The sequence below is a fragment of the Triturus cristatus genome, chromosome 8, assembly GCF_964204655.1.
Source record: "Triturus cristatus chromosome 8, aTriCri1.1, whole genome shotgun sequence".
Classification (NCBI taxonomy): domain Eukaryota; kingdom Metazoa; phylum Chordata; class Amphibia; order Caudata; family Salamandridae; genus Triturus; species Triturus cristatus.
The window spans coordinates 374,328,404-374,353,159 of NC_140591.1; the positions used below are offsets into that span (position 1 = coordinate 374,328,404).

General features: G+C 48.5%; 1 long non-coding RNA gene across 1 annotated transcript in view; it reads right to left on the reverse strand.

The window, feature by feature from the left end:
• Positions 1–23,705, reverse strand: part of LOC146802154 (uncharacterized) — a 36,222-nt gene extending 12,517 nt beyond the window's left edge. The window contains exons 1-2 of the long non-coding RNA XR_014967365.1: positions 22,953–23,705; positions 916–1,061 (exon numbers count right to left, since the gene is read on the reverse strand). This is a non-coding gene — a long non-coding RNA (uncharacterized LOC146802154). The remainder of the gene's footprint in view (positions 1–915; positions 1,062–22,952) is intronic.
• Between the last annotated feature and the right edge of the window lie 1,051 nt (positions 23,706–24,756).

Below are 24,756 nucleotides of genomic sequence, written 5' to 3' on the forward strand. Positions count from 1 at the left end.
TGTGCTGTGTCTAAAACAAGACTCAAGACTGTTTAAATCAGATTGATAAAAAAAAAAACATTCTATACAGGTTACATTAGAAAAACTATAGAGCAAAATGTGAGATCTTGAGCACATTAGCCTATATGCCGTTGTCTCTGTTCTGTCTGTCAAATGTATGGCACGTTTTAGAGATGGTGGACTTTGCAGTACCAATTATGTTTGACAATATCTTAATTTCTAGTGATGCAGTTATGCAATGCCCAGGACGTTTCAGTGTGTATTACAGTTTATGTTTTATAGGTGAGTTAGAGAGCGGTCAAACGTGACATGCATTAAATATGTAAATGATCTCCGTTCATTTTACTTTGCACTCGCATGTTAAGTGTTCACCCTCTCAATCTGTTTGTATGAAATATTTACTGTCACAATCACAAATACATAACTGAGTCACATGCCTAATTGCGCACCACAGTATTAAACAATGAATTAATGGTCGCTTCTAACCACACTGATATGCATTAATGCTGACATGCTGCCTTGCCCGTGCCTGACCAGCACTGACTGAGTAAACAGTATGCCGCCTTGAGCCGGCAGGAAGTGCGGGTAAATCACCAGTGGAATGAAACAATCAGAGAAGGTAGGAGTGGCCCATTATCAAACGAGCTGCCACTAGATAACTTTATCTCCTCGTGTTTTGTTTCGGTTTAGATGGCAAACACTCATAATATAATAATCAACAGATACAAAGCAGGAGCACATTTTAAAATAACCACGTCTCTCAAACTCAGCAAATACATGTGTAAAGTGAAAGTAGCCCATGGGTATAACAACCTCACACCAGTTACTGTAATAAAAGAAAACTTAGTTCCACAAACTCGTCCCAAAAATTGACCGACTGCTAATTGTTAAAAAGAAAATATGTTGTAAACTTACGTTTTTGAAGTTCCAAAACGTATTTCTCGCAAACACGTGTCCACGTTTAGCAGCACTCCTGAGCTGTCACACAAAGCATGAACGCTGCCGTGGAGGATGATTGTCTGCAGTGTTGCCAGATTTTGGTTGGAGACTGAAGCCCAAAGCTGTCCAAGTATAAGCCCAAAATCAGCCCAACATAGAAGCAGTATTAGCCCAAAAACCAGCCCAAAGTTATGCACGAATAGCGTTCAGAATGTTTTTTTAAGTGGAAGTCTTAAGTATATTCAGTATACATATAGTTAGAGAAGGTACAATAGACTCCAATGCATGTCTGCAATCATGCACAAAATCTATTAACAACACAAATTTTGAAGACCAATGCCCACTGTCACCTTTTAATTGGCACTTCTGTAATCACAAATCCACACTCAACCTGGCATTAATGAATCTACAAGAGCAGATTATAATCAGTTTAAATTAATTCTAAGAACTAGAACATCATAGCTCTTTCAGCAGTGTGGCTCCAAATAAATACCACGGAATGGATCTTGAAGAAGTAACACCACACAATGCATAAATGCCAATAGACCTTATTCAGACAGGAGACGCCACATTTTTTAAGTCAAAATGTGGTTTATTTTGCCCGTCTTCTGCCTGAAATTGGCTCCCGATCATTTTTTAAACATCTTCCACTTTAGTCTTCGAAAATGTTGGCATGCATAACAAGGATATCTGTTTTATGACACAACCCGTGTGTGAAAGTAATTCCTCTAGGACTTGTCTTGCAAGGTTTCCATTATATCGATTTACATGAAGATATTTGAACAAAAAACTTATTTTTAGAAGGCATTTATGACAGTGTGGGACAACAATAAAAATAAAAAGTATGACAGACTACTAACTATTCTGCTTGAATATGAATTGACGGGGTAAAAACTTAAAGACTAGAAGGAGAAAAGTCTTGTTTGACAGCTGCGAGGGTCACTACAATAAGATGATGGGCTCACTCCCTTCAGTTAAAATGTCAAGAAGAGGGCAGAAAAGAGACAGACACTTGCTCTAACCAATTCCCTTCTCTGCTCTCCACTCCAGAGTCCTTCACCATGACCACGTAATCGGGCACTGTAAGAGATATAGTACCAGTGTTGTTGGCTTTGTGCTACAGCAAAAACTAGAGTAAAGCTCCCAGTCTTGGCATGAAACCGATGTATTTGCTTGGGGTCTAAAAGACCCATTTTCCCAGAACTTTCGGCAACATCCTCCCCTCAACATCTGCACACTCTCTCAACTCTGTTGACACGGTAATCCTCCCTCTCTCTTTTGTTTAAATCTGTTTTTTATTGACTTTGGTATTACATATTCATGAAAGGCAACGTGCCACGTTAAGAGCCATCAATACATTGCTCCGTCTATCAATATTAGAGATACATTACTTTAAGTGGGTGTTAAACATAACATGTATATCTATGTCATCGTTGGTTCAGAAACGAGGTTAACCCCAACAAACAATCCATTTTTGACTCAGGGTAGAGGTTACAGTATAGTAATTGCATGGTCTTGTTAGTGCGTTTTACAGAGTCCTTTCCGATCATTCAGCGTGTGCGATTAAACAGATGTTATGGTCAAAAACAGTCAAAATCAAAACTAACCATAGGAGCATTAACCAATGTCTGCGTGATTATCCATCACAGTGCCCCCTCCCTCACCCCCATCGTCCCACCTCGTGGCATCAGCTTGACAGTTGCCCCCACTCATTGGCTGCGGCTATGTCCACCCTGAGTGTTAAGTGGTATATGTGCGTGCACATGATATTATGATTGACTATTGGCAGGGTGTCCGTCACTCACTGCGGGCTCGCGCCCCTTACCCTCGGGCTGTCCCTCAGGGCTGTCCTCCTCCACCTGCTGTAGGGCCCGGAGCAATCCCTCCCACTGGGTCACTATAGGCTCCTTCCTCAGCCCCAACGTTTCTTCCTGCAGGATGGCGATTCCCTCTGCTTTGGCCCATGCTAAAAGCGAGTACCTCCATGCACATATATGCGGCAGATTGTGTGCCTTCCACCGCTTAGTAAGAAGTCGCTTGGCAACCACCAACCCCAGGTCAAGGAACCTAGATGTGACTTTTGTGACCGGGGTTCTACGGAAATGGTGTAATAGGTAAGCAGTCCATTCAAAGGGTATGTTGCGGCCTGTGCATGTGTGTAATTGCTCACTGACTGCGTGCCAATAGGTATGTAGTCTGTGACAGCTCCACAGCATGTGTATCAATCCAGCCCCTGGTTCTGCACAGTGAGGACACACTGCATCCGTGCGTTGGAAGTACCTGTTGATCGTCTCAGGTGTAAGTTATGCTCTGTGGACTATGAACAGTTGTATTTGTTTGGACCTCATGTTTCTGGGTATACGAACTGGGCTCTTTATTATCTTTTCCCATTCCCTGTCCCCAAACTGTCATCCTAGATCTGATTCCCATTTGTGAAGGAGTGGATCCAGACTGATTGCTGCGTGTGTTCGGAGTGACGCAGTGAACCAGCGAACCAAATGCCTGCCCCGCCCCATGACGTGGAGGTACTGTATAGTGAGGTGTTGGCTCGGTTTAGTGGTCATGTCCCCCCATCTAGCAGTTAGCGTTGCAACCAGCGATCGATGCCTTAGGAATTGCCCCGGTGGTAGTCCCACATCTTCTACTAGGGATTCATATGGTATAAGTGTGCCATCCTGATACAGATCTCCCAGGGTCTGCATGTCGACTTCATGCCATTCCTTGAGTGCAAGAGACATGAGTTTCCCAGGCCCACTAGTGGAGCCCTCCAGTGGTATTGCTGGTGCATAGGGGATTAAAGCTCTGGTGAGAGGCTCCACTCGCCACGGCCGAACTGGAGCGTGCGATAACGGACCTTCGCTCGGGCAAAGCTCATGGACCTAATGGTCTCCCAATCGAGCTTTACAAGCTCAAACCTGACGCCCTTAGTCTACACCTTAAACAGATGTTTGAAGAGAGCAGAGCGACAGGAATACTGCCGCGTGACCAACGCCTGGCCACAATTGTGGCTATCCCTAAAGAGGGGAAACCGAGGGAGTCCTGTTCCTCATACAGACCCATCTCATTGCTTAATGCAGAACCGAAAATACTTGCCAAAGCACTCGCCAACAGGCTCCATTCCGTCCTGCCCACGCTGGTCCATCCGGACCAGTCCGGCTTCATGCCCCAGCGCAACACGGCGCTCAACATTCGACGCCTGCATGGTGTACTGGGGAGGTGCCACAAGATGCAAGAGGACGCGGTGGTGGTGTCGCTAGACGCCACCATGGCATTCGACACCCTAGAATGGCCCTACATGATGGCGGTTCTCCGCAAACTGGGCTTCGGCCCACACTTCATAGCCTGGATCCGTCTTCTCTACTCGGAGCCCCTGGCCCAGGTGGTTGTCAACAACAAGGTCTCCGAGGTCTTCGCCCTGGAGAGGGGTACCAGACAGGGCTGCCCACTCTCACCCCTCTTATTTGCACTCTCCCTCGAGCCGCTAGCGGCGTGGATCAGGCAGGATGTCTACCTCACAGGGATATGATGGGCGGATGGTTGGGAGGATAAAATCTCCCTCTACGCAGACGACATCCTCCTTTACCTGTCCAAACCACGGAGGTCTATTGTGGTAGCAATGGACATTCTCACTAACTTTGGGAAGAACTCGGGGTTCCGCATAAACTGGAGCAAGTCTCTCCTATACGTCCTCCATGGCAGCCCCCCCAGGCTGCCTGGCGACTGCCCGCTCACCGTTGCGGAGGACGGATTCAAATATCTTGGAGTTTTTGTCTCCACTGACAAGTCCATTCTGTACGAAAAGAATCTACTACCCCCCTTGCGCCGGCTCCAACGCGACTCCAAGACTTGGCAGAAGCTTCCTATATCCCTGCTGGGCCGTGCGGCCCTTTTCAAAATGATGGCACTCCCTCGGTTTCTTTATGCCCTCCAAAACTATCCGGACCTAGTACCGAACTCTTACTTCGCGGCAATAGAGGCGGCGCAGCGAGCCCTCCTCTGGTCCGGTGCACCTAGAATAGCGTGGCATAAACTCACGCTGGGATGGTACGATGGAGGGATAGCACTCCCTGATATCCGCAAGTATTACTGGGCCGCTCATTTATCGGCGATAAACCAGGGGACGTATAGTGACGGTAACGACCCGGCTTACGGGATGGATAGATGGTTACTCCCAGGAGGGAACTATGAGGTCGCGCTCTATTCTAAACTCGGTAAACATCAGCTTACTGGGCCGACGAAACATTCTGTGCAAATATGGCATGCGGCGCAGCGTAAACTAGGTTGGTCCGATACTTTGACCTTGGCCACTCCATTGTGGGCATCGGAGAGACTGGGCAGCTTGGGGCGCACCAAGGGGTTCCATAGCTGGGACCTTATTGGCATCTCACAGGTCAAAGATTTGTGGGGGCCCGAGGGGATAAGACCCTTTGCTTACCTTCAGGACACATACGACCTGGCCCGCACCGAATACTTCAGATACATGCAGATTAGGCACGCCCTCCAGTCCAACATACCACCAGGAACTAAGCCCCCACAGGCCTCCCCACTCGAGGACAGGTTGTTGGATGGCCACATGCCGGAACACGCCATCTCTCTCACATATAAAAAACTAATTAATCATTCCCCTGATCCACTCAGGTCCCTAAAAGAGAAATGGGTGGCGGATGGACTTGAGATTGATGATGAGGACTGGGTGTGGGCGCTGGCGTCCCCTAGAGAGGTGGCAATTTCGGCCAGATTCCGGCTTATACAACTGAAGATATTGCATAGAGTATACATCTCTGGCACGAGACTGCAGGCGATGGGAAGGGGGGGGGAGGGATTGTGAAGGCGGGGCTGCGGAGAGACCGGCTCCTTCTTCCACATCCTATGGGACTGCCCGAGTGTGCGGAGGTACTGGAGGAGGGTGGTGTCTTGCATGCAGGAGGTATGGGAGGTAGAAATACGCCCGGAGGCGAAGAGATGCCTCCTCAACATATGGGAACCCACGGACCTGCCTGTGAAAGGGAAACTCTGGGTCACACTTGGGCAAATGGTGGCTAAAAGGAACATTGCCCGCCTCTGGGGTGCATCCGCTCCGCCGAAATTGGCCGAATGGCAAAGAGACATGGACTGGTGTATGCTGCAGGAAAAGACTGTGTACACGGCACGAGGGTGCCCCCGGAAGTGGGGGGAGGTGTGGTCCAAATGGAATGAATACAGAGGTAACATCTGTGAGCCCCCGCAGGCCCGCTGCTCCGGCTTGGAGGCCATAGACTGATCATACTGACCGCTTCTAGCTCATTCACAAGAAACTCTAACTCAAACTGTCCCTGTGTGTTACCGATGTGCGAACGACGTTAATGCGAATCCATCGACCATGTTGTTGATTTGTTTATGTTTGTAATAAAAAGAAATTATAAAAAAAAAAAAGCTCTGGTGAGGTAAAGACTATGGCAGTAGTACTTGTACACCACCGCCAGGAGGAGCGGCGCCGGCGTTGCGGCTTTACAGGCCGGGTGAATGAGCCTGGTTATTTGTTCCAGGGAGCGGGGAGGTAGTGTGGTTGCAGTGTCCCACGACCTCTATCTGCAAGCCAATGGGCTATCCACTGCAGTTGTGCAGCTAAATAGTAGTGTTCAAAACAAGGCGCGGCAAGACCCCCCTGGTCGGTTGGCGTGTACAACTTTGTCAGTGCCATTCTATGCCTGGCGTTCCCCCAAAGGAAGTCCCTGAGTAGTCTAGTGAGCGTAGCAAAGAAAGACGCCGGAACATGTAGAGGTAGATTAGCAAAGTAGTACAGGAGGCGGGGGAGGATCACTATCTTGGATAGTGCCACCCTGCCAGTGACCGTTAGTGGGAGCGTGCTCCAAAAGTGTACCTGTGACTTGATTGCTGCTAAGGCCTTTCCCAGGTTGCCGTCAAATAGATCTGTCGGTTGACGGTATATCTGGATTCCCAGGTATCGGAAGGTGTCTTCCCTCTATTGCACCCTTGTACTATTTAGTGTATAACCCGGGTCTTGGCTTCCCTCCCCAAATGCGTAAAGGACTTTCTAGCGTTTACACTGAGTCCCGAGATGGCGGCGAAGTCGCGTAGTGTACATGCCAGCTGGGTTGGTATATTCTATCTGTCCCTCACGTAGATCAGGAGGTCGTCTGCGTACAACGACACTTGGTGCACCGCATCACCCAGGGATATTCCATCTCCCAGTGTCGCACGCAGCGCCGCCACCAGTGGCTCTATCGCCAACGCAAATAGGAGGGGTGACAATGGGCACCCCTACCTGGTGCCTCTGCATATCGGTACGGTGTTAGAAATATATGGCCCCAATCGCACCCGAACTTTGGGATTTTTGTATAAGAGGTCAACCATCTGAAGAAATCCCAGGCCCAGCTCATATCTCGACTGCACTGCCGCTAGATAGCTCCATTCTAAGCAATCAAAGACCTTCTCCAGGTCTAAAACAAGGCATCCCGCTCTGGGCCACGTCCGCACACTGTTTGACGCCAGTCTAAAAAACCTTCACAAGTGCAGTGATGTGCTATGTTTGGGTACAAATCCATTTTGGTCACTGTGAACCAATTCGGGGACCACCAGCGCCAACCGCTCTGCTAGCACTTTAGCAAATATTTTATAGTCCGCATTAAGCAGCGGTAAGGGTCTATAAGATCCCAGGACTGTGGGGTTCCTGTCTGGCTTCAGCAAGGACACCAGGTAGGCCTCACACATTGAAAGGGGCAGTGTGCCTTCTTCCAGAGCTGTGATGTAAAGGGTGTGTAAACTCTGCACCAAAGATTTCCGGTAAGCCTTGTAATATTCGGCGGGTAGACCGTCTGGCCCCAGCGTTTTCCCAGACCCCATAGACCCAATCGCCTCCCCGAGTTCCTCTAAGGTAAGGGGACCATTGAGTGCCTCCTGATGTGCCTCTGAGGCTGTGGGCAGCTGGACAGGCTCTAGAAATCGCTCTAGATCAGGACCTGGGCAGCATCCCCTGGACTGGTATAGTTGTGTGTAGTGGTCTGTCATCATCTTGTGGATCTCTCGCTGTGTATACACCAGGGTCCCCTCGGGTGTACGTATGGCTCCGATTGAGGTGTGATTACTCTCCTGCTTCAGCAGCCAGGCAAGCAGGTGGCCCGCCCTATCCGCTGTGGCATGTGTGCGAGCTGTGTGAGCCATGTAGTTGTGGCATCGTAATCGCTCCATAAGTTCCGCGTGTTGTGCCCGGAGGGTTTCCAGGCGGCCCGAGTGTCTGCCCCCTCCCTCTTCCTCACGGTCATATTGGAGTAACTGGGATTCTAGGCGGGAGAGCGATAATGCTACTTACGGTTCCATGTGGCCCCTAGACAGTGACCTCTACCGCTATTTTGTGGGCATCCCATTCCACCAGTGCATTGCTCGCCGTTCCTTCATTGAGTTCGAAATATGTGAGGGTAGCCGTCCCCAGTGATGCACGGAATTCAGTTTTCAGAGCGGTTGGCTGGAGACGCCATGTGGGAATGAGAGGGCAATCAGCTTCCCAACTGAGCTGGATTTGCATATGGTTATGATCGGAGTGTGTACGCCCTAGGTATTCCAATGTCTCAACTAGTGGGATTAGGGATTGGGAGCCCCCCACCCTATCCAGGCGTACATGTAGGTCATGTAGTGCGGAGTAGTAGGAATAAATACGTTCATTGGGGTGGAGGACGCACCATATATCTAGCAATGTCCAGTGTGATAGCCAGTCCGTGAGCGCCTGCGCGTTTGACAGAGCCGATGTCTTCCGGAGGGGGGGGGGGGTGGGGGGGGGGGAGAGGACCTATCCATGTGTACATCGAGCACCGAAGTAAAGTCCCTGCCCAACAACCGGGGTAGCCCAGCTTAAGGGGTCAGCATTGATGACAACTGTGTTAGGGAACGATGGCTGGTCTACATTCGGGGCATATATCGAGCCCAGTAGTATTGATTGACCGTTAAGTGTCCCACGCACTAAGGTGTATCTGCCTTCGGGGTCTACCACCACATCCGCACAGACGAACGGGGTGCCCGCTGTCACCCAGATTAGTGTGCCCCTCACATGTGCTGAGTATACCGTGCCATACACCTGTCCCCTCCAGGGCCTGCGCAGTCTGTCTAGTTCCGGCTGTGTCATATGTGTTTTCTGCAATAGGGCAATCCCAACCGAGTGTCTCCGGAGGTATGCGAATATGGAGTAGCGCCGCGTGGGTGTGTGCATGCCGCATATGTTCCATGTAATTACGTTAGCCCGTGCCATTTCTGGTGTGTTTAGTCACTGGGGGCGTCAAGGGTGGGGCGTGCCGTGGTGTGTGGGGGTCATGGACATATACTAGTGTATCGGTCTGCTGCAACAAAAACAACAGTTGAACTAAGAACAACATAACAGTTGGGGCAAACTTTGCGGAATGTCCGTCCAAACCTCTGTAACAACTGAGAAGTACAAACAAATTCAGTGTGTTGCCTGAAGGGGTATGCGCACAGATAACATTCTGATGCGGCTGTCCCCCCCATTCCTGTGTATGTAGTGTGCCATCTAGATAGTCACCCAGATAAGTGTGCGAGTCCAGTTGGGTTCAGGGCTTAGTGACATCTCATGTGCACCCACTCCCTGTGGTAATATACGTAGCTTGGCCGAGCGCAGGTATAGTGGCCTCTGTATCGTCACCTGATGGGGCGTGAGTGTGGCCATCAACCCAGCAAACACGCCCCCATCTGTAACACACTGGAAGAACACAATTGTTAACAGTCAATGGTCTACTTGCATGAGCTGCCCGTGACAGAGTTCAGCATGCCAGTGCGTTATCCTATGTTACCATCAGCAGTTTGTGGGGTTACCACTGGTAGGCAGAGGTCATCGGATATTTCAGTTGATGGTGATGAAGAGCCACTGGCCACCAATGCGTCCCTTGTGTAGGAGTCCAAGTGTTCTTTAGAGTGTGGGGATCCAAGGGTTGTAACCGCTTCCAGGGCATCTTGTCTCTCCCTTCTCATTCTCTCCGGACTCGGGGCTGCCATCCCTGGCTTCGCATTTCGCACCGTTCCTCTTTGCCCTTGCCACCTGTTTCTCCTACCTAGTGGGCTGTCGCCATCTGGGTCCGAGGACCTAATGCCTGTCCACCACCCCGTCTCTTCCAACCAGTCCCATGCCTCCACAGGAGAATCAAAGAAGCGGGTCCCTTCTTTCATAACCACTCTCAGCTGGGCAGGGAATAACAGTGAGTACGGTAATTCCAGAGCTCTGAGTTGGCGCTTCACTGCCGCATAGTTGCTTCTGCGGCACTGCACTAGAGCGGTGTAATCTGGGAAGAGCATTACTTGACTACCACCCACTTTGAGGCTGTCCATTTTACATGTTTTACATAGCACCGCATCTCTGTACCTGTAGTTGAGTATCCTGAAAATGAACGGACGCGGCCTGGCTCCTGGTTGAGGTTTCTGTGCCGGTACATGGTGGGCCCTTTCTACTGCAAACTGCATTGACAATGTTCCCTGAGGCAGAAGGTTGTGCAGCCAACGCTCTGTGTATGGTTCTGGGCTCCTACCTTACTCCCCCTCTGGCAGGCCCACCACGCAAATGTTGTTGCAGCGGGAGCGTCCTTCCGCATCTTCTGCTCTATCTTCCAGGGCATGTATATGATCTATCATGTCTTGTAGCGCAGCTGCGTGGCTTTGAGTGACAGGCTGGAGATCCTTGAGTGTTTGGCCTTGGCCAGTGACTTTTTCGGCCAGTTTACGGTGATCTGCATGTAGCAGCGTGAAGTCTGAGGTAACTTTATCTATCCGGGTTTCCGGAGAGGTTCTGGTATGTTCTAATGCGGCACCAATTTTCTCCACTGCTGCAAGTACTGTGTCCATCTTGGCCACCAGGGCTGTGGTCGTTGGCTCCATCTCCCCCTCAGTTCCTATGCGCGTGGGATCCAGGCCACCTGCGCATAGGGGTCTCTGCTGCATCTTGGCGCGCATCCGACCCATCACAAGCTGTTCTGCCGTGGGCATTCGTGGCTAGTTGCTGGAGGGGCTGTTACGTTAGTAGTAATGCCCCTACGGAGACTCTGATCAGGCGTCCGGCTTCTTCGCAGGTGTGGGCCTCTTAAGGTTTGCGGCCTGGTGGGGTCGCTAGTGGCAGTCACACCGTGCGTGACTGTCTATTCCCGAGGATGCATGCTATATCCTGCGGGTCTTATCTGCGGTCTCTGCGCTAGCAGTCTTCCTGTAGGGCAGAGCGTCTGGGCTTTCAGCAGGATGGTAGTCGGTGGCGGCCCTCAATGGCAAGGCATCGGATTGCATCAATGTAAGTTTAGCCGGGCGCTAAGTTGCGATTTTTCTCAGCTACAGGGCATTATGGCTATTAAGAATGTCCCCGATGGCAGCCAGTTGTATAGGCCCTATTCCTGCTGGCCGTGACGTCATTTTGGATGGGAGAAGGGGGGTCTTGCAGCGCCCACTCACTGCTAGCATTTCCTCCTCTTCCCTCCTTGATGCCCATAGTTGTTGTGGCAGAGCGTCTGGTCTTTGAGGATCAGCGTCTCCTAGGCCGCAATGTATTCCCTCGTGTAGGCCTCAGCCCGTACCTCTTCCCTCCGTCGATATCGGGCAGATCACCCTTCGCTTCTTACCCCTGGCTTCCGTTGTCTGCCCTGTCAGCACGATGCCTGTATGCTTCCCAGATCACAGTTTTGGGGGGTGTTTACATTCACCAGCTTGCCCCTGCTAGGCCACTCACCTCGATCGGTTAATCAATTTGCCCACAGACCACCTCAGTTTACCAGCGCTGGCAGAGTTCCACCGAGGGCCCCCCCCCCGCGGCGAGCACCGGGCTTCCGCTCCTATTCCTCACACCGCGGCTTCTCCAGCATGTGGTTCACATCCCCCACAGTGGGCTGCCACCCGCGCTCTTCTCCGACGCGGTCTGCGCTATGTTTTCGGCACCCACCGGGAGGTTCCAGGGCAGGGCGGCATCAACCTTGGCCTCACGGCTGCCAGGTCACTCAGTGCTGTCGCAGCGGCCCAGGCTCACCCCGCGGGGACTCGGCTTACCTCGCAGCGGTCTCCCGCTCTCCACCTCAGCAAGGCCTCACCAGGGTCCAACTCGCCAGGGGTCTGGCAAGCCACAGGGCGCTCACCATCAAGGGCAGTTCCCGCATGCAGCGCCGTAGTGCGGCGCCCTGTTTGGATTGTTCCGCCTAACGCTCTCGACACCGGGGGTGTTGTGGGGAAGCCGCCGTCTCTCCGCTTCTGCTGTCCTCCGCCGCCACAGGGGTTGCCGCCAGAGCGCGGGTGTCCGCTCACCGCCGATAATCACCCGCGAGTGGGCTCGCAGTCTTCAGGCCCCGGCTTTCCTCACCGCATCAGTTTCAGTCCCGGTGGGCCAAGCGGTCTGACATACGTTGTTTCGCCGATCGCAGCTTCATTGCTCTTGGTTCCGGGCGTCGTGTGGGGAGGCCGCTGTCTCTTCGCTTCTGTTGTTCTCCGCCGCCACAGGGGCCGCTGTCCAAGCGCGGGCGGCCTCCTCTCGCCGATGATCACGTGTGCGCAGCCTTACAGTCTGTAGGCCCCGGCTTTCCTCACCGCAGCAGCTGCAGTCCTGGTGGGCCAAGCAGCACGATTCGGGGCTCCCCGGCCTCAGCAAGTCTTTGGCTGTCTGGTCCCACTTGCTTTTAACGTGGATGGCTCACTTTGAGGATAAATTTGCCGGATTCAGGGGGGATGTCAGTCCGAGCGTTAGGGACTTGCATCCGCCATGATGGCTGGATAGCCACGCCCCCCACGGTCATCACCCCAATCAATTCCACTTCATCATTTGGGTTGTCATACCACTGCTGACCTGGGCAATCTCATGAGCCTGTGCAGCTGCTTTATACCGATCACCCCCAATGAACTTTACACGAGGAGGCCCTGAAACAATGCCCAATTAATATCTATATGAGTAATTACACCAATGACGTAAATACCACTCACTAATTCATTTTTGTATTACATTCTTTATAGCGCTGTTAATCCTAATGTAGGGTGTCAAATTACTTTACCACAAACAAATATGTTATACATAGACAATGAATCCTACAAGTGTGTAAATCATTGTACACAAGGTTTCTATATAAAGTAATTAGTGTTACAAGGTGTAGGAGTCACATATCATCCATACTGTTAGGCCTTATAAGTTAAGAGTGCATGGTCGGGAGAAAAACAAAGTCTGGCTTTAAAACATAATACAGTGGTTGCATGTGCTGATAAGACTTTATTACCCAAATGTACCCTTTTTAGTAACCTTGGAATAATGAAAACTTGAGGGAAAAAAGGATCAAAGCCATGCCTAACAATTTGCATACAGCTCCTTGATACCCGTTCATTGCTCACTGTGCTATATTAGACGGATGTTAACTTTTTAACTGCCAGTAACTAAAGGATCTTCGTAATAAACGCAATAACCTATCGAGTGCTCTAAATACAATACAAATCTGTGATGTGCATGTTGCAGGTAAGGGTGTCGCCCGGTCTAATTTGTACCGGCATGACCAGTATTTTAGGGTCCCACAGTACTGCCTAGTGCCACACACAACGGGTTAATGTAACTCATTATAGTGCCACCACAGGGTCACCAATTTGTCACATTTATTAATAGATCTGAGATGATAGCGCATTCGTTAACATTCTGCCTTTCCATCTTCTGGAGCTCAGAGGACCTTTTTCTGTCCTAGGACACAGTTTGATTAGTTAAACATTAGTATTAACCACTCAGTTTTGATTCTATCTCTCCGATCAGACAGATAAAAGTGCACTTTGCAGCTTATTTTATAAGGACGAGTGGAAGCTGCTGCATTAATGTTCAAATCAGGCCAGGCACAGGTGAACGGACTTTGTCACAGCATGGGGTCTGCCCAGGAGCAAAGCTATGAATGATGCAGTAGGTGCAGGTGGCATCAAGGCACAGGGCTGTGGGTTGCCCACTTCACCCTAATTGTGTCGGGCTGATGCACTGTGTCTTGGGAGACTGTGCAGGCTGCACTGGACTCACACATGAATCTCTGCCTTCAGCTAGATTAGCTCTCAGAAATGTCACAAGCTAGTGAACCTAGAAGAAGAGAGCTGAAGCGACCATCATAAGTTAGATACAACTTACAAACGTACAGGCCTGTGTGTGGAAATAATGGATGTCTGAGACTACACAAAAGCTTGGTAGTAAGGTAAATAGATACCTCTTAAACTCATCCTGTCATCATGTTCAGCTACAGTGTTGTTTAATTCACTGTGTTACTCAAGCAGAAAGAGCTACAAAGGCAACACACCACATTACAGGAGTGGTAGTGAAGTTCAGCAATAGCCTGGAGGGAAAAAGTGCAAAGACTGTTTTAGTTGGTAACAGTAAGAATCCTGGGATTTGGAGTTTCACCACATAAGTCACAGTGTTACTGTCTAAAACAGCCCTGGGTGAAATTTGCCATTACATTGGGTCGATTGACTGCTATGATGAAGTGAATAATGCAGACACAGAGAGGGGGGATTCTGTACCACTACTTGTGGAGGAAATACTAGGGGAAGTCAGCTGGGTGTGTTGCTGCATCCTGAGAAAAAAGAACTGTGGAGTAGACTGATAAGGGTGGGGGTGCTGCAGATGCACAGAGGAACATGGGGCCAGTGGGTTCAGGCTGTAGGGGCTTGAAAGGAGGTACTGCTACAAGATCATGGAGGGAGGAGATAACACTCCTGTAGTGGCACTTCCTGTAGGGTCCGATTGTCACTACAGAGAGTCCTCCTGCTGGAGCCAAAAGGGAGTGAAGTCTGCAGTACGACAAGTGAATACTGCATGAACCAGGATTAAAGCTGTCAGCGTTGTAGTCGCCTGGAGGGATAGTGGAAATATGGTGCCTGGGAAGGCAAGGTGCTTCGGGGATCTGGAGGATGGGTGAGAGACTACATCAGCTGTTCAAAAGAAGTGTTGGCGTCAGGTCAGTCATGAAGGCACCGAATGTCTGGTGCCGAGACAGACTACATTGTACTCAATTAATGCGGGACAGAGTTCTGAAGTGTTCTGATTTTATGTGAGTCCTAAGACCAGTTCAGGCTTTTAATTTTTATTTTGTTGGCAGTAGTATTTTTTCTTTTATGATGAATGCAAGACTCAAGGTACGAGAGAGCAAAGGAAAGTTCTTTCCTGGATGCGATTTTCACACATGGAAACAGTAAAGGACAGCTTTGGCGCAATCTACCATGTCCATGTTATTTACTCATGGGCATGCTGCTGGTACTGCATAGAGTAATTAAATGTGGAGGGCACTATGTTGCACTGATTTGGCAGTTTACATGATTCGAGTTCATAATTAAACTTTCAGTGAAGTGTCACTCCAGGTGTCACACAGAAGACATACAAAAGTCACACATAGGCATTCTTGCAAACATGTAAATTTCACACATAAGCAGGATGAAAAACAGGCAGGCCAGGTCCCAGTTGGTAGAAAAATAGCTAAATCAAAGTCATTTTCACCATGCCAACAATGAATGCATTGGATTTTACGCAGGGCTTGAAGTGGGATGAAAAAACTGGAGTCTCTCAAAATGGCGTGGCTGATGTAATTGGGGCATGGCTTAAAACCCTTAAGCTAAAAATCTGTGCTTAGCGTAGTGTGCCGCCCGACTGGTAATTTGCTGCTTCTGTCATAGTATCCAGATTTATAATACAACAAGTAACATTACACTTACAACAAGCCAGGACTATTGGCTTTGCCAATGGGTGTTAATTCCATAAGCTATATAAGGAACAAATATGGCTTCGTTGTATATAATATTGAAAATGTTTCAATGCTGAAATGATGAGAGTGTGAAAGAACTATTACAAGTCTCTTTGAAGTTACATCTAAGGCCGGTGAAGGGTGGTACTGCTGCAGAGTTATGATTTATTTTTTCTAATCTTGTGAGTGAGGGCAAAAACAGCCCGATAGTGACCCGTCTCAGCACCTGCTTTTAAAACTGCTGGACCACTTAAATCCCTGATTATATGTAATCCCAAATGATCTTATCTGGCTTTAATCCTGTGTAAATTTGATGACACGCACATGCTCTCAGCACAGCATCACGCTGAGAAAGTCAAGACCTGGAGGCTGCCGCCCACACTGCACGGAAATCCATACAAATAAGGCCTGCCCCTAGAGACCACATTGGTCCAGTCACTCTGGGGGCAGGCCAAAAGCATTTAGCAGGGCCGTCATAGGTAGCACTTTCGCGCTATGAAAGATTGACGGCCCTGCTCTGCGGAGTCCGGAAGCTTAGCTGGATTTTGATTGGCGGGCGCGGCCCCCTCTAAGATTTTGCACACACAGGGCCAAGTAAAGCCCAAGTTTCTGCCCCTCCCCCCTGCCTGGAGAGGTATTTTCTGCAAAAATGGGAAAAATGTCTAGCAACACTGATTGTCTGAAAAGAACGCGTGCCCTGAAAGCCTGAACACAGATGTGAGAAACTCGCCTCAGGCAAATATTTGTGAGTCACCTGAATTACAGGAGCCTAAACCTAGGAGCCGTACCATCTGTCTTTACAACGCACACCAGTTACTAAAAAAAACCTTCTACAAACACTTTGCAAAATTGACCAACTGGTAATTGTTTAAAAACATGGTATAAACTTGTTTTTGAAGTTGCAAAAGGCACTTATTACCCGCACACCTGTGTCCACAAAAATTAATCGACTGTTAATTAAGACTTTTTTTTATATAGACATATGTTTTTGAAGTCCCAAAATACACTTATTTCCGGCAGACCAGTGTCCTCTTTAGCTGATACACAAAGCGTGAATGCTTGGGGGACGTTTGTCTGAAAAGAAGGCGGTTTGAAAACCTGAACACCAATGTGAAGAACGCGCCTCAGGCAACTGTTTGCGGGGAGAATGCTAACCTAGCTGAAAGAGGGAGTTCAGTGCCTCTGTTTATATAAATTGGTCTACTGTTTTTTTTCCCCGTATAGCTAATTTTAGATTACCTTCAACTTTGCCACTTGTTGACGGCGAGAGCATGATGGGAAACGCCCACAATGACCAGCCTGCACTGCATTCCAGTTGCTTGGCTGTTCATACCTAAAAACTGGTGCCTGAGTACTGCGGCTGCCCTGCACAGAAGCAAAGGGGTGGGGTACGCTCTCATCACTAGGTGCCGAGTGTGTGCACCTTTAAAGCATGCTGCCTGTACACAGAGTGCGCTGAAGCAGCTTTCACAAGAGGAACAAGCCAACTAACATCATTAAAAAAAAAGTCCAAATGACGGTCGACAGCGAAAATTGCTAAAAGCCTAAAAAATTTAACCATGAAGAGGGAGGCATGGCGAAAGACGTACCCCCAATACAACTGTGGAATTAGGAGGAGGTGGGAGGGAGGAAAACTATATTTAAATGTAATCAGCTATGGTGCCGAAACTACACACAGGCATACAGAAACAGAGCAGGAAACCAAGAAAAAATGTAGTCCCCCAGAGAACAGACAAAGAACTGTGGTGTGATGAGACAGTACTTAGTCCTTGCTGCGTGGGAGGAACAGAAGAGAAAAAGGAGGGACAAAGAGGCAGGACTGACAACTGGCAAGCAAGGAATTGTGAAGGACACTGAACCCAACAAATTAAAAGCAGGGGGATGGCTTTAAGCCAACATAAGAAATTGCAACAGGTCTCGAATGCTCGACCTAAAAAGAACACTGACAATCACCTCACATAGTTCTTTTGAAGCATATAGTTTAGATTTGGAATTACTGAAAATTAAGCTTTTAGTTTGTTTGCTCAAGAAAACAAAACCGTTGAAGACAGAGGATCAGTCAGTCAGTCAATCAAAAAGTCTTTATTCGATTTGCATCATAAAAGACATACTACACATATTAAAACAATTCAACTACAATGCAATTCATTTTACAATACAAAATCAAGCTTATAAAACCTTTAAAATATTACATAAAACAGTAGATTTAAAATGATCGCAACATGATAAAAATACATAAAGTGCAAATAGGGACACGCCGTTTAACCCAAGGTCCATAATGTGATGCTAGTTAATAACAGCTAACAACACAAATCACGACTTAAGTTTCCTAGCCCTAAGGATCCATGCCCAACTAATAAATTTGGCAACACCAATTACTAAAGGTTTTGAAGTATCTGTTTTCAATATCCTACTAGCAACCTGTGCAGAACGAGTGCTCATTAGTCTGCAGATCGGTCGAAGCCAAACACGTCTAGGGAGTTGGTAGATTGGGCAACAAAAAAGGAAGTGATGGTTTCAATCTTGTCTGCACAAAAGGGGCATTTATCACTACCAAGAGGACTCCAACTTTTGGTGAGTCCTCGCAGTGGTAGGGCGCCCACTCTAAACTGGTGATACAGATCACGATCAAAAAACTTCAAAATGGTATCCCAGTAGCTTTCATAAACAGACTCGTCCTTAAAGACTAGGAAGGTGACAGTCATCGTGGAGCCTATGAGGGAAGCACATCTCCTGTTCTTAATGAAACTCCAGTACGCATCCTTGAGGACCTTTTTTGGCGGGAAGACCTCTGTAACTGGGTTAGCCCATATGTCACGCATCCCGAGATCAATCAGCAGGGTTTTGATACTAGACAGCCAGGGTATCCTGTGCGACCCCTCCAGCCCTTTGATCTCCAAAAGGGCTTTTGCATAGATAGTTAGTTCAGGAGTAGTCCACAGACGACGCCAAAACGCCAGGGGTCTGTATCCTGCCCAGTCCTCTATAGGCTGGATTCCCAGATCGTACAATAGGGGGATGCGCGGAGTGGATTGGGGGAGCCCAATAGCTGACCGGAGGAATTTATTCTGGGCGGACATCAACTTAGACAAGTTATTAAAACCCCAGATCTCAGCTCCATATAAAATGGCAGGTAGAATCTTGGAGCCATAGATCTTCATGAGTGGAGCTATTGGTTTTGTTAAAGAGTGTTTATGCTCTTTCAGCAGAGCTCCTCCCAATTGAGTATGCTTGAGAGCGAGAAGATCCAGCTGGTGAGACCAGCTGCATGTCTCGCTAAAGGTGACCCCAAGATAAGTAAACACCGCCGTTTGGGATAAGTTGACACCACCCAGACACACCTCCGCCTTAATGCGCCGGGGACCACGAAAAACCATAAACTTGGTCTTCCCAACATTTATCTCCAACTCATGCTCGCGGCAGAAGATCTCGAAGCGAGACAGGGCTAGCTGCAAACCCTGTCTCGTCTTCGAGATCAAAAGAGTGTCATCCGCGAACATGAGTAGGGGAATCTTCATTCCAGCCAGGGTAGGTGCATCAGTAGGGTTGTTTAAAAAATAATTTACAACCCCATTGATGAATAGTGAAAACAAAGTGGGAGCGAGCACACACCCTTGTCGAACACCTTTGGACACTTTAAATCTATCTGTCAACTCCCCGGGTTTACCCCAACCGACACGGGCATACGTATTTTCATGAATGGTGACCAAAAAAGAAACCAGTTCTTTTGGCATGCCCATATCCAAGAGTACTTTCCATAACTTGTCCCTCGGCACAAGGTCAAACGCAGACCGTAGGTCCACAAATGCCGCATACAACTTACTACCCCCCAGAAAAACTACCTTCCAATAAAGGAGTACTACCCTGAATACTTGGTCCAGGGTCCCAATATGTGATCGAAACCCTGCCTGAAGAGGGGACAACACATCAAAGTCGGACATCCAAATTTGGATACGACCCAGAACGAGGCGGGCTATAATTTTTTGTACTGCGTCAATTAGACTAATAGGTCTATAATTGCCCGGGGCAGAGCGATCGCCTTTCTTATAGATTGGCAATATCTCTGCCCCGAGCCATGAATCAGGGACAGCAGCACCACCCGCAAGGGCGTTAGCCAGCAGGGTCAAGTATGGGATCCATACATCTTGCTCCTGAATGAATAAATCAGCAGGGATACAGTCTGGTCCCGGGGCTTTACCACTCTTAATCATTCTTAACACTAACTTGACTTCACAGGGGGAAAATTCTATAGAGTTTTCAACACCTGGAGGACGAAAGATCTGCTTATCTATCAAAGCACCAACCTTAAACTGTTCCTCGAAATACGCTACCCACTGTTGTGGTTCAACTTGATTAGAAGGACGTATATCCAAGGGGGAGTTGCCCCATTTAAGGAGGTGCCAGAATTGGACCATATTACGGTCGTGACAAGCCTGATATAAATCCCTCCAGCGATCCTCGTCCCAGTTTTGCTTGGCCTTAGATTGGGCAGTTTTGTAAACAAGTCTGCATTTTTGGATGGTAGAAGGAGAGCCAGATTTAATGGCCTCTTTCAGAGCTCTTTGGGCCAATCTACAGTCCTTGTTGTACCACGTACAAGGTCTCAACTCTTTACCCCTACCAGTGGCAGGAAGACTTTTCACAAAAAAGGATTTAAGCTCGGCAAAGAGCTTGTTGTGGGTATCCCGGATATTATCCTTGATCAGGTTTTGAGATTTCATCAGGTTAAGTGAGGCCATGGTGTTATTAATTAATTTTCTGATGGCAACCCGTGAGGTTTCACAAGTGGCGATTTTCGGCCATCTCACCCTTCTAAGGTCATTTGTAAGGATGACATCCATAGGGGAACGGCCATCGGAAAAAGTGGGGGAGACTGCGAAACCGTTATCCTTGATACACAATGCAAGGGGGTTGTGGTCGCTCTCGACTCTACTTACTACCACCATGTCGTCTATGAGCGGCCACAAATCCAAATTGACTAATATATAGTCAATTCGGCTCCCTGATCTACCATTATCAAATGTCATCTTCCCCATCCTATCAGATTTTGTTCGCCCATTAACTGCTCTCATGCCCTGATTTAAACACAAGCCCTTCATAAAAAGAGCTGCATGAGACCATTTACTTACTGGTTCCAACTCCAGCATGGGAACACCCCAGGTTGAGTCTTCTTCCTCAGTGAAGTCCCCACAGTCGACCCCCAGGGGCTCAAAACAGACGTTAAAATCTCCAGCCACAATCTTGTTAGTGAACATTGGAACGGTCTCTAAATAATTCTCCAAAAGATGGCAAGTGGGAGAACATTTGCCTCCCGGGAGACCTCTTACATAGATGTTAATTATAAGAAAATTGAGGCCGCTACGGGATTTAACCCTGATGATCAGTATATCAGAACTATCAATGGGAACCTCTATCACGGTGACACCTTCACATTGACGGACCCAGGTGGTTAGACCACCCATGGGTCTGCCTCTATGACCCTTAACAGCAGGCTTGTGAAAATTCAAGAACCCTGTACGAAAGTGGGGAGACAGTGCCCAGGTCTCCTGAAATGCCCATATCTCAAACTCATAAACAAAATTAGCCCAATCAGGAATATCAAGCCTTGACCCCAGCCCTTCAATGTTCCAAGAGCCCATTTTAAATGTAGAGTTTGCGACCCTGGTTTCCGCTGCTTGACCTGAGACAGTCTGGGGGTCAATCGCTACGACAGACGGTAGCGATTTAAAACCAGATGAATTAACCATACAGGAGCGATCTTTGAGGGAAGATGTCTTAATGATAATATCCGGGCTCTGATGACAATTAGGACCCACAAGCCCTGGAGCAAGCATTGAGGAGTATGGAGAACCGACCATAAGTCAATCATTATCCTCCAGTGAAGAGAGGATTTCAAAGCGGTTAAAGGTCGCAATGGGCATATCAGACCTGACGGGAATTGTTGGAAAGACACGATTATCCCGTGTGGGTTGTATGAAGCCTGGCCTATAAAAGAAGCCCAATGGGAGGATTTTGATTGAATTAGGAGCTGGAGGAAGATGGTGGGCTACTTCCAATATATATTTGACTAGAGCAGGAGACTTAAAGCTCAACACAACACAATCCCCGGGAAGAGACTTGTAGGACTGACCAATCCAATTGATGCGCCTAACCATATTAAAATCATCAAATAGGGCCTTACTATTTCCAATTTTGGAGCTCAAATAATGAAGGGATTTGTTCTTAAGGTTGGACCAGTGTTCGTAAGAACCTTCCAGGAGGGGTGGAACATTTGCCAGGACTATCGAGTAGGGGGTGGCTTGGGGAGGAAGATGTAGACTAGGGGGCAATGAGGAAAGCCCTGCTCCCACCCCCTCAGTGCCAACCCTATTAACTAGAGAGGGGCGTCTTTGCAAGTCATAATGAATATTAATACCCCTGTCGGTAACGACTTCATGACCTGAGTCGGTATCCCTCTCTTCCCCTATAGATGGTAAGGAAGGCATGGCCCCCACTGGCCTTGATAGTCTAGCACAGCCGGCCTCGTTGGGCACCTCCACTGACGTCACCCCGTTTAATGGTGTGGGGGGCCCTGGGACTAGAGGCTTATTACTAGGGAATCTAGCTTTCAATTTGTCCAACCTATCCGCTACAAGGTCTAGTTTATGATGCACAGGAAGACGGAGACAAGCTAAGTGGTCTTTAAGGCCAACAAGAAGTAAATCCAGAAGAGGTTGTATCTGGGCCTGGCTGGAAAGAATAATATTGTGGTCTGAGCAACGCCCTTCAACAGTGGGCCCACTAGGCTTGGAAGGGGGCGGCTCAACAATAAGCTTGCTTGTTCCTTGACCTCTCTTTGTTTTGTTAGTAACTTCTTTTTTTTTACCTTTATGGGCCAACCTCCCTCTTGTTATAACCCTGGTAGGACTCTGGGTGGTGACACAACCCTGTACGGGATCCGAAGACTCCTGAGCAGGGAGAGTGTGTGCTGAAGGGGAAGTGTTACCATCTGCTAAGCTAGAATGAACAGAAGCAGGCGAGCCAGTCTGTAACTGGGCACATGGGAGGGAGGAGTTGGTTGGATCTAAGGAGAGTCTACGTTCCACCGCTAAAATCTCAAGGTTCAATGCTGACTCTGCTCTTATTAAATAATCATCTAATGTCCCCCCCGCCTTATCACCAGCCCTCCTTTTAGACATACTACTGGGACAAAGAGGGCCGAACTTTTTTGTGAGCACCCCACCTTCCCTTGTAGTAACACAACAACTTGGGGTGATACACAACAGAAAATTGTAACAAGTCAATACCCCCACTCTGGCAACTCACAGTTCTTGGATTGAGCCACCTAGGCACCGAACCCCTCACGGCAGCGTCGAATGGCACTGTGGCTGAACGAGATCCCACCACAAATGTTAGGGGGTAGGCCCAGCGACCTGGGTTTAAGAGGGATTCCCCTCAGCTGATGGTGAGCGCGCTGCGTGCGCTAGGCCTTCTGGGGGTTGTGGTCTGGATAGTGCAGCCGGCCGATACTGTTCCCTTCGTGACCCTGATAGCACCAACACGAGCAGACCAAGAACAGGGGCAGCAACTCAAAACAGAACCGTTCCCCTCACGGTGAGCCTGGAAAACTTCTTCGCGCGTCCCGCGCTGCGGTGAGCGTCCTGGGTTTAAGAGGGATTCCCCTCAGCTGATGGTGAGCGCGCTGCGTGCGCTAGGCCTTCTGGGGGTTGTGGTCTGGATAGTGCAGCCGGCCGATACTGTTCCCTTCGTGACCCTGATAGCACCAACACGAGCAGACCAAGAACAGGGGCAGCAACTCAAAACAGAACCGTTCCCCTCACGGTGAGCCTGGAAAACTTCTTCGCGCGTCCCGTGCTGCGGTGAGCGTCCTGGGTTTAAGAGGGATTCCCCTCAGCTGATGGTGAGCGCGCTGCGTGCGCTAAGCCTTCTGGGGGTTGTGGTCTGGATAGTGCAGCCGGCCGATACTGTTCCCTTCGTGACCCTGATAGCACCAACACGAGCAGACCAAGAACAGGGGCAGCAACTCAAAACAGAACCGTTCCCCTCACGGTGAGCCTGGAAAACTTCTTCGCGCGTCCCCAGCTCACTGTAATTACGCTAGGTGTCACTGTGGCATTATTTTTCCTAGAAGAAGCTTGGAATGTCCTTGATTTTACAGTAATTGACAATGTTGAAATCTGTTCAAAGTGAATCTCGAGAGTTTTATTTGGTGTAGCAGGCTACAGGAGCGGGTTAGTGGCCAGAGAGTACGTATATCGGGAGCGCGATTACAGCTGAAAGGCATAGGATCATTTTTCACAACCTTTTATGCGCCAGACAGCTCCTGTACACCGATACATGGGTCCAGCTAAATTCAGCATAACAACCATTTCTCCAAAAATACACACTCAGAAAGGCCTCAAGCAAGACTGAGTTCTTGCCCCCACGTTCCCTAAGCTGTATTTTGCCGATATGAGCACTAGACACAGCAAACTCAAACCCTTCAACAATCAATCACAAGCTGATTACTTCATTACATTACGCCAATTATGCTGTCCTTGTAAATCTAACGAAAGTCGTAGTCAAGAAGTTACTAATTAAACTTAATTTCTACTGCAAAGCAAACCAAATGGCAGTCAATTTTGACAATTCAAAGATTTTAAGGAGGAAAATAAATTAATAATAGGCACTTGGTATCTGGGAGAAAGATGGCTCGACAAAAGTACAGGTATCTGGGTTTGTCACTTGTGGACCTAGGTGGACATTTACGGCATCTCAACTCGCTCCAAGCCAAGATATCCCTACTCTTCACTACGCAGGACCAGCAAACCGTCACTCACTCAAATCCTCAAAGTGACACACGCAAAGCTAATTCTGACTATTGCTTATGGCACAGAGGCATTCCCTGATAAATGTAAATATATCCTTAACATTACACATGGAAAAATGTATTGATTCTTTTTCAAACTCCCACATAACTCAGGGCGCCACTCGGAAATACTACAAATGGAAGGAAACTAAATTAGGTCTTACCTCTTAGAAGAACTCATGGTCACCCTTTCTTAATAAATCTTTTAGTTCCCTGGGAGTAGAAGCTCTGTGTGCCCTAGTTTTTCCATACTTCTGTTTA